This window comes from Taudactylus pleione, unplaced genomic scaffold (genome assembly GCF_031769625.1).
Source record: "Taudactylus pleione unplaced genomic scaffold, aTauple2 ptg000236l, whole genome shotgun sequence".
Lineage (NCBI taxonomy): Eukaryota > Metazoa > Chordata > Amphibia > Anura > Myobatrachidae > Taudactylus > Taudactylus pleione.
Window position 1 is genome coordinate 8,124,501 of NW_028284638.1, and position 12,123 is coordinate 8,136,623.

A 12,123-nucleotide genomic window follows, 5' to 3' on the forward strand; every position below is an offset into this window, starting at 1 on the left:
AGTGTCATATCCACGGGCATCAGTGTACAGACATCACGTCATCCAAACTGGTGCTATCACCACTCTCCTTCAGTGACTGCAGCATATCCTCACTTCCTCCCAGTATTAGCTGCACAACCTACTCCTCAGTGGATTCTCTCCATCTGCTCTGCCTCAGCACCACTTCAGGAAACATCTCTATTGTGCTTCTCTGTACTAGTGGTACAGAGATTATATTTCCAGTGGGCCAAAATGGTGTGTCTTTCTCTATTCTCACTCGCATCAGATCCCTGACCTGGGGGCCGTGACCTGCTTGCAGGGTGCAGCTGAAACATATATCCTGCTTGGAGGGGTCACTGGTGAACACCTCCAGGCAGGTCAGTCTCCGCACCCTAGGTCAGGTCTCGCCAACATCCAATACTTGTGGACGAGAAGACTGAACATCCAGGCCCCTCGCTCCTGACTCCTTCATTGACCCGGGTCCACAACTTCCAGCCCCTCAGTAGGGGAGTCCAGGACGCTAAACGTGACAGCATGGAGGATAGATATATGTGGACACATCTGTATCTAACTAGCATCTATCTATCAATGATCGAGCTACCTATCTATCTATGATCTATCTTGAAATATTAGACATTGGAGGCAAACCTTCTAATCAAAAGATTGACATTTTCCCAACATTAAGCCTAGGTGTTTGAAAAACCACCCCAAAGATTCTTGGATGGGAAAGGTGAGTGTAATGCTGTTTGGGATTTTGACTAAAAAGCATGATTTATGGAGTAAAACAGGGAGAGTGAACAGCTGAGATATACTGCACCCTGAGATAAACAGAATTACTGTGTATCTGACACTACCGAATCACAGTGTCGCATAAGTAGAAGAGTCCATAGCAAATAGACATTTTTGTAAGTATCAGTGTATAGCAGGAACATATCATCGTGCCTCTGCAGGTCTAGAATCAGTCTAGCCTGAGAAATATCGGTAATTAATAATCATTAATTACCTGTCATGGCTCTCCTCTTCTGTAGATTCATCTTTGATCGTTGCCATGAGTAGATATCTGGAATCAAGAAGACCTCACAAAAGTCCAACGATGTACTTTGCTTAGATGTTGACCTCACATTTCGATTCATGGAAAAGGCACACCTAGAAAAAAAAGATTGAGAGGCGCGATAGCATGTTCTTGCTATACACTATACATGCAAATATATCTAAGTTGGTCCTGTCCTTGTTGACAAGGTGAATTTGCACTAAACCTAGCTACCTAACTATCTATTTCTATATCTATCTATATATGGGCAATCTACAGATGTGTTCACATACACCTAGCCTCCCTGCGCGTTAAAAAGCCCTTGTAGATGTGTTACACCGTGGCACGAATTGGTACAGCTGTGCATCTTTTTGTGAAACGTTTTCACATAAACTGCATTTTATACGCAAAGTGATGCGAATAGGATGGACAAGTAGCTTATGCTGATTAAAGTGATATGCGGCAAGCCTACAGTATGTTCTGTTTGCGACTGTGGCTATTTCTGCATGCAAAATGCTATGTTACAGTGTCAACGGCTGTGACACTGTAAAGTTGCATATCGCATGCAGATACAGCTCAGTCGCACACAGATTATACAGTAGGCATGCCGTATATGATTTTGTTCAGTATAAGCTGCATTTGCATCCTATTCGCATCACTTTGCAAATAAGACACATTTTAATGGAAAAAGTAATCTGGAAAGATGCTCTGTGCTACAGAGTCACATAGTACTCACGCATTATTTTTAATACATCTCAAAGCACATGCAGGATAGATGTATGTGGACGCATCTGTATCTATTTATTAATTATTATTTATTACCAGTTTTCTATATAGTGCACATATATTCTGCAGCGCTTTACAGAGAATATTTGGGCATTCACTTTAGTCCCTGCCCCAGTGTAGCTTACAGTCTACATCCCCTACCACATGCTCACACAACTAACAACACATGAGAATATTTGGGCATTCACTTTAGTCCCTGCCCCAGTGGAGCTTACAGTCGACATTCCCTACCACATGCTCACACAACTAACAACACATGAGAATATTTGGCCATTCACTTTAGTCCCTGCCCCAGTGGAGCTTACAGTCTACATTCCCTACCACATGCTCACACAACTAACACATGCAGTGCAAGGCATGATAATTAGAAACACAGCAAAAGACGAGTCATAAGTACAAAAGAACTAGTGTCTGCCTATCTATCTATCTATCTCTATAACTATATATATATGGGTAATCTACAGATGTGTTCACATACTCCTAGCCTCCCTGCGCATTAAACTGTCCTTCTAGTAGAGATACAGTGGCACGACACGACAGAACTGAGCATCTTTTCGTGCAACTTCCCCTTAAAATGTGTCTTATTTGCAAAGCGATGCAAAATAGGATGGACAAGCAGCTTATGCTGATTAAAATGATATGTGGCATGCCTATGTTCCGTGTGCGACTGGAAATATCTACATGCAAAATGCATCGTCACAGTGTCAGCGGCTGTGACACTGTAAAGTTGCATTTTGCATGCAGATATAGCCGCAGTCACCCACACAGAATAAAGGCATGACAAATATCATTTTAATCAGGATAAGCTGCTTTTGCGACCTATTCACATCGTTTTGCAAATAAAGGCACATTTTAAGGGCAAAAGTCGCATTGAAAGATGCTCTGTGATACTGAGTCACATGGTGCTCACGCGTTATCTGTAACACGTCTAATAGCGCATGTGTCAGGATTCTGCCTGGGATTGGCTGTTACTTACCGCAGCACCAGCTTCCCGTCATTAGCGAGAGCAGTGAAACATCAGGTGCAGCTGTAGGAGACTTGCTGAGTATTCTCCCCGGGGCCCAGGTGACTGTCATACAATCCTCCATATTGGAGTTCCTGCGGCGATGGTCATGGGCCCAGCCATCTTGGCTGAATCACCTGATGGATCCTTATCCAGTGGTAGCTGTGTCAGTTCTCAGCTGACTTGCTCATCCAATGGACAGCTGCCTGGGGGTATAAACAGGACTCCAGGTGAACAGGAAATTGTCTGATCAACTTCGTTATTCCCAGATGGTTGCTGTTTCCTTCGTCCAGGCTTCACATGCAATCTTCCAGACACTCTTCCCAGTGGTATTTCCAATATATACTCTGTACATCTCCGATGTACTGAGTCATAGTGATTATTTACAAAGTGCCATATCCTTGTGCAGCAGTGTGATAGTACATCCTTGCCTGTTTGCTATGTACCAGTGTCATATCCTCGGGCATCAGTGTACAGATAGCACGTCATCCAAACTGGTGCTATCACCACTCTCCTTCAGTGACTGCAGCATATCCTCACTTCCTCCCTGAATTAGCTGCACAACCTACTCCTCAGTGGATTTTCTCCATCTGCTCTGCCTCAGCACCACTTCAGGAAACATCTCTATTGTGCTTCTCTGTACTAGTGGTACAGAGATTATATTTCCAGTGGGCCAAAATGGTGTCTTTCTCTATTCTCACTCGCATCGGATCCCTGACCTGGGGGCCGCGACCTGCTTGCCGGGTGCAGCTGAAACCTATATCCTGCTTGGAGGGGTCACTGGTGAACACCTCCAGGCAGGTCAGTCCCCGCACCCTAGGTCAGGTCTCGCCAACATCCAATACTTGTGGACGAGAAGACTGAACATCCAGGCCCCTCACTCCTGACTCCTTCATTGACCCGGGTCCACAACTTCCAGCCCCTCAGTAGGGGAGTCCAGGACGCTAAACGTGACAGCATGGAGGATAGATATATGTGGACACATCTGTATCTAACTAGCATCTATCTATCAATGATTGAGCTACCTATCTATCTATGATCTATCTTGAAATATTAGACATTGGAGGCAAACCTTCTAATCAAAAGATTCACATTTTCCCAACATTAAGCCCAGGTGTTTGAAAAACTACCCCAAAGATTCTTGGTTGGGAAAGGTGAGTGTTATGCTGTTTGGGATTTTGACTAAAGAGCATGATTTATGGAGTAAAACAGGGAGAGTGAACAGCTGAGATATACTGCACCCTGAGATAAACAGAATTACTGTGTATCTGACACTACCGAATCACAGTGTCGCATAAGTAGAAGAGTCCATAGCAAATAGACATTTTTGTAAGTATCAGTGTATAGCAGGAACATATCATCGTGCCTCTGCAGGTCTAGAATCAGTCTAGCCTGAGAAATATCGGTAATTAATAATCATTAATTACCTGTCATGGCTCTCCTCTTCCGTTGATTTATCTTTGATCGTTGCCATGAGTAGATTTCTGGAATCAAGGAGACCTCACAAAAGTCCAACGATGTAGTTTGCTTAGATGTTGACCTCACATTTTGATTCATGGAAAAGGCCCACCTAGAAAAAAAAGATTGAGAGGCGCGATAACATGTTCTTGCTATACACTATACATGCAAATATATCTAAGTTGGTCCTGTCCTTGTTGACAAGGTGAATTTGCACTAAAACTAGCTACCTAACTATCTATTCCTATATCTATCTATATATGGGCAATCTACAGATGTGTTCATATACACCTAGCCTCCCTGCGCGTTAAAAAGCCCTTGTAGATGTGTTACACCGTGGCACGAATTGGTACAGCTGTGCATCTTTTTGTGAAACGTTTTCCCATAAACTGCATTTTATACGCAAAGTGATGCGAATAGGATGGACAAGTAGCTTATGCTGATTAAAGTGATATGCGGCAAGCCTACAGTATGTTCTGTGTGCGACTGTGGCTATTTCTGCATGCAAAATGCTACGTTACAGTGTCAGTGGCTGTGACACTATAAAGTTGCATATCGCATGCAGATACAGCTCAGTCGCACACAGATTATACAGTAGGCATGCCGTATATAATTTTATTCAGTATAAGCTGCATTTGCGTCCTATTCGCATCACTTTGCAAATAAGACACATTTTAATGGAAAAAGTAATCTGGAAAGATGCTCTGTGCTACAGAGTCACACTGTACTCACCCATTATTTTTAACACATCTCAAAGCACATGCAGGATAGATGTATGTGGACGCATCTGTATCTATTTATTAATTATTATTTATTAAAAGTTTTTAATAAAGCGCACATATATTCTGCAGCGCTTTACAGAGAATATTTGGGCATTCACTTTAGTCCCTGCCCAAGTGTAACTTACAGTCTACATCCCCTACCACATGCTTACACAATTAACAACACATGAGAATATTTGGGCATTCACTTTAGTCTCTGCCCCAGTGGAGCTTACAGTCGACATTCCCTACCACATGCTCACACAACTAACAATACATGAGAATATTTGGCCATTCACTTTAGTCCCTGCCCCAGTGGAGCTTACAGTCTACATTCCCGACCACATGCTCACACAACTAACACATGCAATGCAAGGCATGATAATTAGAAAGACAGCAAAAGATGAGTCATAAGTACCAAAGAACTAGTGTCTGCCTATCTATCTATCTCTATATATATATGGGTAATCTACAGATGTGTTCACATACACCTAGCCTCAAAGCACATTAAACTATCCTTCTAGTAGAGATACTGTGGCATGACACGACAGAACTGAGCATCTTTTCGTGCAACTTCCCCTTAAAATGTGTCTTATTTGCAAAGCGATGCAAAATAGGATGGACAAGCAGCTTATGCTGATTAAAATGATATGTGGCATGCCTATGTTCCATGTGTGAATGGATATATCTACATGCAAAATGCTACGTTACAGTGTCAGCGGCTGTGACACTGTAAAGTTGCATTTTGCATGCAGATATAGCCTGAGTCACCCACACAGAATAAAGGCATGACAAATATCATTTTAATCAGAATAAGCTGCTTTTGTGACCTATTTGCATCGTTTTGCAAATAAAGGCACATTTTAAGGGCAAAAGTCGCATTGAAAGAAGCTCTGTGATACTGAGTCACATGGTGCTCACGTGTTTTCTGTAACACATCTAATAGCGCATGTGTCAGGATTCTGCCTGGGATTTGCTGTTACTTACCACAGCGCTGGCTTCCCCTCATTAGTTCGAGCAATGAGACATCAGCTGCAGCGGTAGGTGACTTGCTGAGCTATTCTCCCCAGGGCCCAGGTGACTGTCATACAATCCTCCATATTGGAGTTCCTGCGGCGATGGTCATGGGCCCAGCCATCTTGGCTGAATCACCTGATGGATCCTTATCCAGTGGTAGCTGTGTCAGTTCTCAGCTGAATTGCTCATCCAATGGACAGCTGCCTGGGGGTATAAACAGGACTCCAGGTGAACAGGAAATTGTCTGATCAACTTAGTTATTCCCAGATGGTTGCTGTTTGCTTCGTCCAGGCTTCACATGCAATCTTCCAGAGACTCTTCACCAGTGGTATTTCCAGTATATACTCTGTACATCTCTGATGTACTGAGTCCTAGTGATTATTTACAAAGTGCCATATCCTTGTGCAGCAGTGTGATAGTACATCCTTGCCTGTTTGCTATATACCAGTGTCATATCCGCGGGCATCAGTGTACAGACATCACGTCATCCAAACTAGTGCTATCACCACTCTCCTTCAGTGACTGCAGCATATCCTCACTTCCTCCCAGTATTAGCTGCACAACCTACTCCTCAGTGGATTCTCTCCATCTGCTCTGCCTCAGCACCACTTCAGGAAACATCTCTATTGTGCTTCTCTGTACTAGTGGTACAGAGTTTATATTTCCAGTGGGCCAAAATGGTGTGTCTTTCTCTATTCTCACTCACATCAGATCCCTGACCTGGGGGCCATGACCTGCTTGCAGGGTGCAGCTGAAACCTATATCCTGCTTGGAGGGGTCACTGGTGAACACCTCCAGGCAGGTCAGTCTCCGCACCCTAGGTCAGGTCTCGCCAACATCCAATACTTGTGGACGAGAAGACTGAACATCCAGGCCCCTCGCTCCTGACTCCTTCATTGACCCGGGTCCACAACTTCCAGCCCCTCAGTAGGGGAGTCCAGGACGCTAAACGTGACAGCATGGAGGATAGATATATGTGGACACATCTGTATCTAACTAGCATCTATCTATCAATGATTGAGCTACCTATCTATCTATGATCTATCTTGAAATATTAGACATTGGAGGCAAACCTTCTAATCAAAAGATTGACATTTTCCCAACATTAAGCCTAGGTGTTTGAAAAACCACCCCAAAGATTCTTGGATGGGAAAGGTGAGTGTTATGCTGTTTGGGATTTTGACTAAAAAGCATGATTTATGGAGTAAAACAGGGAGAGTGAACAGCTGAGATATACTGCACCCTGAGATAAACAGAATTACTGTGTATCTGACACTACCGAATCACAGTGTCGCATAAGTAGAAGAATCCATAGCAAATAGACATTTTTGTAAGTATCAGTGTATAGCAGGAACATATCATCGTGCCTCTGCAGGTCTAGAATCAGTCTAGCCTGAGAAATATCGGTAATTAATAATCATTAATTACCTGTCATGGCTCTCCTCTTCTGTTGATTCATCTTTGATCGTAGCCATGAGTAGATATCTGGAATCAAGGAGACCTCACAAAATTCCAACGATGTACTTTGCTTAGATGTTGACCTCACATTTCGATTCATGGAAAAGGCACACCTAGAAAAAAAAGATTGAGAGGCGCGATAGCATGTTCTTGCTATACACTATACATGCAAATATATCTAAGTTGGTCCTGTACTTGTTGACAAGGTGAATTTGCACTAAACCTAGCTACCTAACTATCTATTTCTATATCTATCTATATATGGGCAATCTACAGATGTGTTCACATACACCTAGCCTCCCTGCGCGTTAAAAAGCCCTTGTAGATGTGTTACACTGTGGCACGAATTGGTACAGCTGTGCATCTTTTTGTGAAACGTTTTCCCATAAACTGCTTTTTATACGCAAAGTGATGCGAATAGGATGGACAAGTAGCTTATGCTGATTAAAGTGATATGCGGCAAGCCTACAGTATGTTCTGTTTGCGACTGTGGCTATTTCTGCATGCAAAATGCTATGTACAGTGTCAATGGCTGTGACACTGTAAAGTTGCATATCGCATGCAGATACAGCTCAGTCGCACACAGATTATACAGTAGGCATGCCGTATATCATTTTGTTCAGTATAAGCTGCATTTGCATCCTATTCGCATCACTTTGCAAATAAGACACATTTTAATGGAAAAAGTAATCTGGAAAGATGCTCTGTGCTACAGAGTCACATAGTACTCACGCATTATTTTTAATACATCTCAAAGCACATGCAGGATAGATGTATGTGGACGCATCTGTATCTATTTATTAATTATTATTTATTACCAGTTTTCTATATAGCGCACATATATTCTGCAGCGCTTTACAGAGAATATTTGGGCATTCACTTTAGTCCCTGCCCCAGTGTAGCTTACAGTCTACATCCCCTACCACATGCTCACACAACTAACAACACATGAGAATATTTGGGCATTCACTTTAGTCCCTGCCCCAGTGGAGCTTACAGTCGACATTCCCTACCACATGCTCACACAACTAACAACACATGAGAATATTTGGCCATTCACTTTAGTCCCTGCCCCAGTGGAGCTTACAGTCTACATTCCCTACCACATGCTCACACAACTAACACATGCAATGCAAGGCATGATAATTAGAAACACAGCAAAAGACGAGTCATAAGTACCAAAGAACTAGTGTCTGCCTATCTATCTATCTATCTATCTATCTCTATAACTATATATATATATGGGTAATCTACAGATGTGTTCACATACACCTAGCCTCCCTGCTCATTAAACTGTCCTTCTAGTAGAGATACTGTGGCACGACACGACAGAACTGAGCATCTTTTCGTGCAACTTCCCCTTAAAATGTGTCTTATTTGCAAAGCGATGCAAAATAGGATGGACAAGCAGCTTATGCTGATTAAAATGATATGTGGCATGCCTATGTTCCGTGTGCGACTGGAAATATCTACATGCAAAATGCATCGTCACAGTGTCAGCGGCTGTGACACTGTAAAGTTGCATTTTGCATGCAGATATAGCCGCAGTCACCCACACAGAATAAAGGCATGACAAATATCATTTTAATCAGGATAAGCTGCTTTTGCGACCTATTCACATCGTTTTGCAAATAAAGGCACATTATAAGGGCAAAAGTCGCATTGAAAGATGCTCTGTGATACTGAGTCACATGGTGCTCACGCGTTATCTGTAACATTTCTAATAGCGCATGTGTCAGGATTCTGCCTGGGATCGGCTGTTACTTACCGCAGCGCCAGCTTCTCGTCATTAGCGAGAGCAGTGAAACATCAGGTGCAGCTGTAGGAGACTTGCTGAGTATTCTCCCCGGGGCCCAGGTGACTGTCATACAATCCTCCATATTGGAGTTCCTGCGGCGATGGTCATGGTCCCAGCCATCTTGGCTGAATCACCTGATGGATCCTTATCCAGTGGTAGCTGTGTCAGTTCTCAGCTGACTTGCTCATCCAATGGACAGCTGCCTGGGGGTATAAACAGGACTCCAGGTGAACAGGAAATTGTCTGATCAACTTCGTTATTCCCAGATGGTTGCTGTTTCCTTCGTCCAGGCTTCACATGCAATCTTCCAGACACTCTTCCCAGTGGTATTTCCAATATATACTCTGTACATCTCCGATGTACTGAGTCATAGTGATTATTTACAAAGTGCCATATCCTTGTGCAGCAGTGTGATAGTACATCCTTGCCTGTTTGCTATGTACCAGTGTCATATCCTCGGGCATCAGTGTACAGATAGCACGTCATCCAAACTGGTGCTATCACCACTCTCCTTCAGTGACTGCAGCATATCCTCACTTCCTCCCTGAATTAGCTGCACAACCTACTCCTCAGTGGATTTTCTCCATCTGCTCTGCCTCAGCACCACTTCAGGAAACATCTCTATTGTGCTTCTCTGTACTAGTGGTACAGAGATTATATTTCCAGTGGGCCAAAATGGTGTCTTTCTCTATTCTCACTCGCATTGGATCCCAGACCTGGGGGCCGCAACCTGCTTGCCGGGTGCAGCTGAAACCTATATCCTGCTGGGAGGGGTCACTGGTGAACACCTCCAGGCAGGTCAGTCCCCGCACCCTAGGTCAGGTCTCGCCAACATCCAATACTTGTGGACGAGAAGACTGAACATCCAGGCCCCTCACTCCTGACTCCTTCATTGACCCGGGTCCACAACTTCCAGCCCCTCAGTAGGGGAGTCCAGGATGCTAAACGTGACAGCATGGAGGATAGATATATGTGGACACATCTGTATCTAACTAGCGTCTATCTATCAATGATCGAGCTACCTATCTATCTATGATCTATCTTGAAATATTAGACATTGGAGGCAAACCTTCTAATCAAAAGATTCACATTTTCCAAACATTAAGCCCAGGTGTTTGAAAAACTACCCCAAAGATTCTTGGTTGGGAAAGGTGAGTGCAATGCTGTTTGGGATTTGATTAAAAAGCATGATTTATGGAGTAAAACAGGGAGAGTGAACAGCTGAGATATACTGCACCCTGAGATAAACAGAATTACTGTGTATCTGACACTACCGAATCACAGTGTCGCATAAGTAGAAGAATCCATAGCAAATAGACATTTTTGTAAGTATCAGTGTATAGCAGGAACATATCATCGTGCCTCTGCAGGTCTAGAATCAGTCTAGCCTGAGAAATATCGGTAATTAATAATCATTAATTACCTGTCATGGCTCTCCTCTTCCGTTGGTTCATCTTTGATCGTTGCCATGAGTAGAAATCTGGAATCAAGGAGACCTCACAAAAGTCCAGCGATGTAGTTTGCTTAGATGTTGACCTCACATTTTGATTCATGGAAAAGGCCCACCTAGAAAAAAAAGATTGAGAGGCGCAATAACATGTTCTTGCTATACACTATACATGCAAATATATCTAAGTTGGGCCTGTCCTTGTTGACAAGGTGAATTTGCACTAAACCTAGCTACCTAACTATCTATTTCTATATCTATCTATATATGGGCAATCTACAGATGTGTTCACATACACCTAGCCTCCCTGCGCGTTAAAAAGCCCTTGAAGATGTGTTACACCGTGGCACGAATTGGTACAGCTGAGCATCGTTTTGTGATATGTTTTCCCATAAACTGCATTTTTTACGCAAAGTGATGCGAATAGGATGGACAAGTAGCTTATGCTGATTAAAGTGATATGCGGCAAGCCTACAGTATGTTCTGTTTGCGACTGTGGCTATTTCTGCATGCAAAATGCTACATTACAGTGTCAGCGGCTGTGACACTGTAAAGTTGCATATCGCATGCAGATACAGCTCAGTCGCACACAGATTATACAGTAGGCATGCCGTATATCATTTTATTCAGTATAAGCTGCATTTGCGTCCTATTCACATCACTTTGCAAATAAGACACATTTTAATGGAAACAGTAATCTGGAAAGATGCACTGTGCTACAGAGTCACATTGTACTCACCCATTATTTTTAACACATCTCAAAGCACATGCAGGATAGATGTATGTGGACGCATCTGTATCTATTTATTAATTATTATTTATTACCAGTTTTTAATATAGCGCACATATATTCTGCAGCGCTTTACAGAGAATATTTGGGCATTCACTTTAGTCTCTGCCCCAGTGGAGCTTACAGTCGACATTCCCTACCACATGCTCACACAACTAACAATACATGAGAATATTTGGCAATTCACTTTAGTCCCTGCCCCAGTGGAGCTTACAGTCTACACTCCCTACCACATGCTCACACAACTAACACATGCAACGCAAGGCATGATAATTAGAAAGACAGCAAAAGACGAGTCATAAGTACCAAAGAACTAGTGTCTGCCTATCTATCTCTATATATATATGGGTAATCTACAGATGTGTTCACATACACCTAGCCTCAAAGCGCATTAAACTGTCCTTCTAGTAGAGATACTGTGGCACGACACGACAGAACTGAGCATCTTTTCGTGCAACTTCCCCTTAAAATGTGTCTTATTTGCAAAGCGATGCAAAATAGGATGGACAAGCAGCTTATGCTGATTAAAATGATATGTGGCATGCCTATGTTCCGTGTGCGACTGGATATATCTACATGCAAAATGCTACGTCACA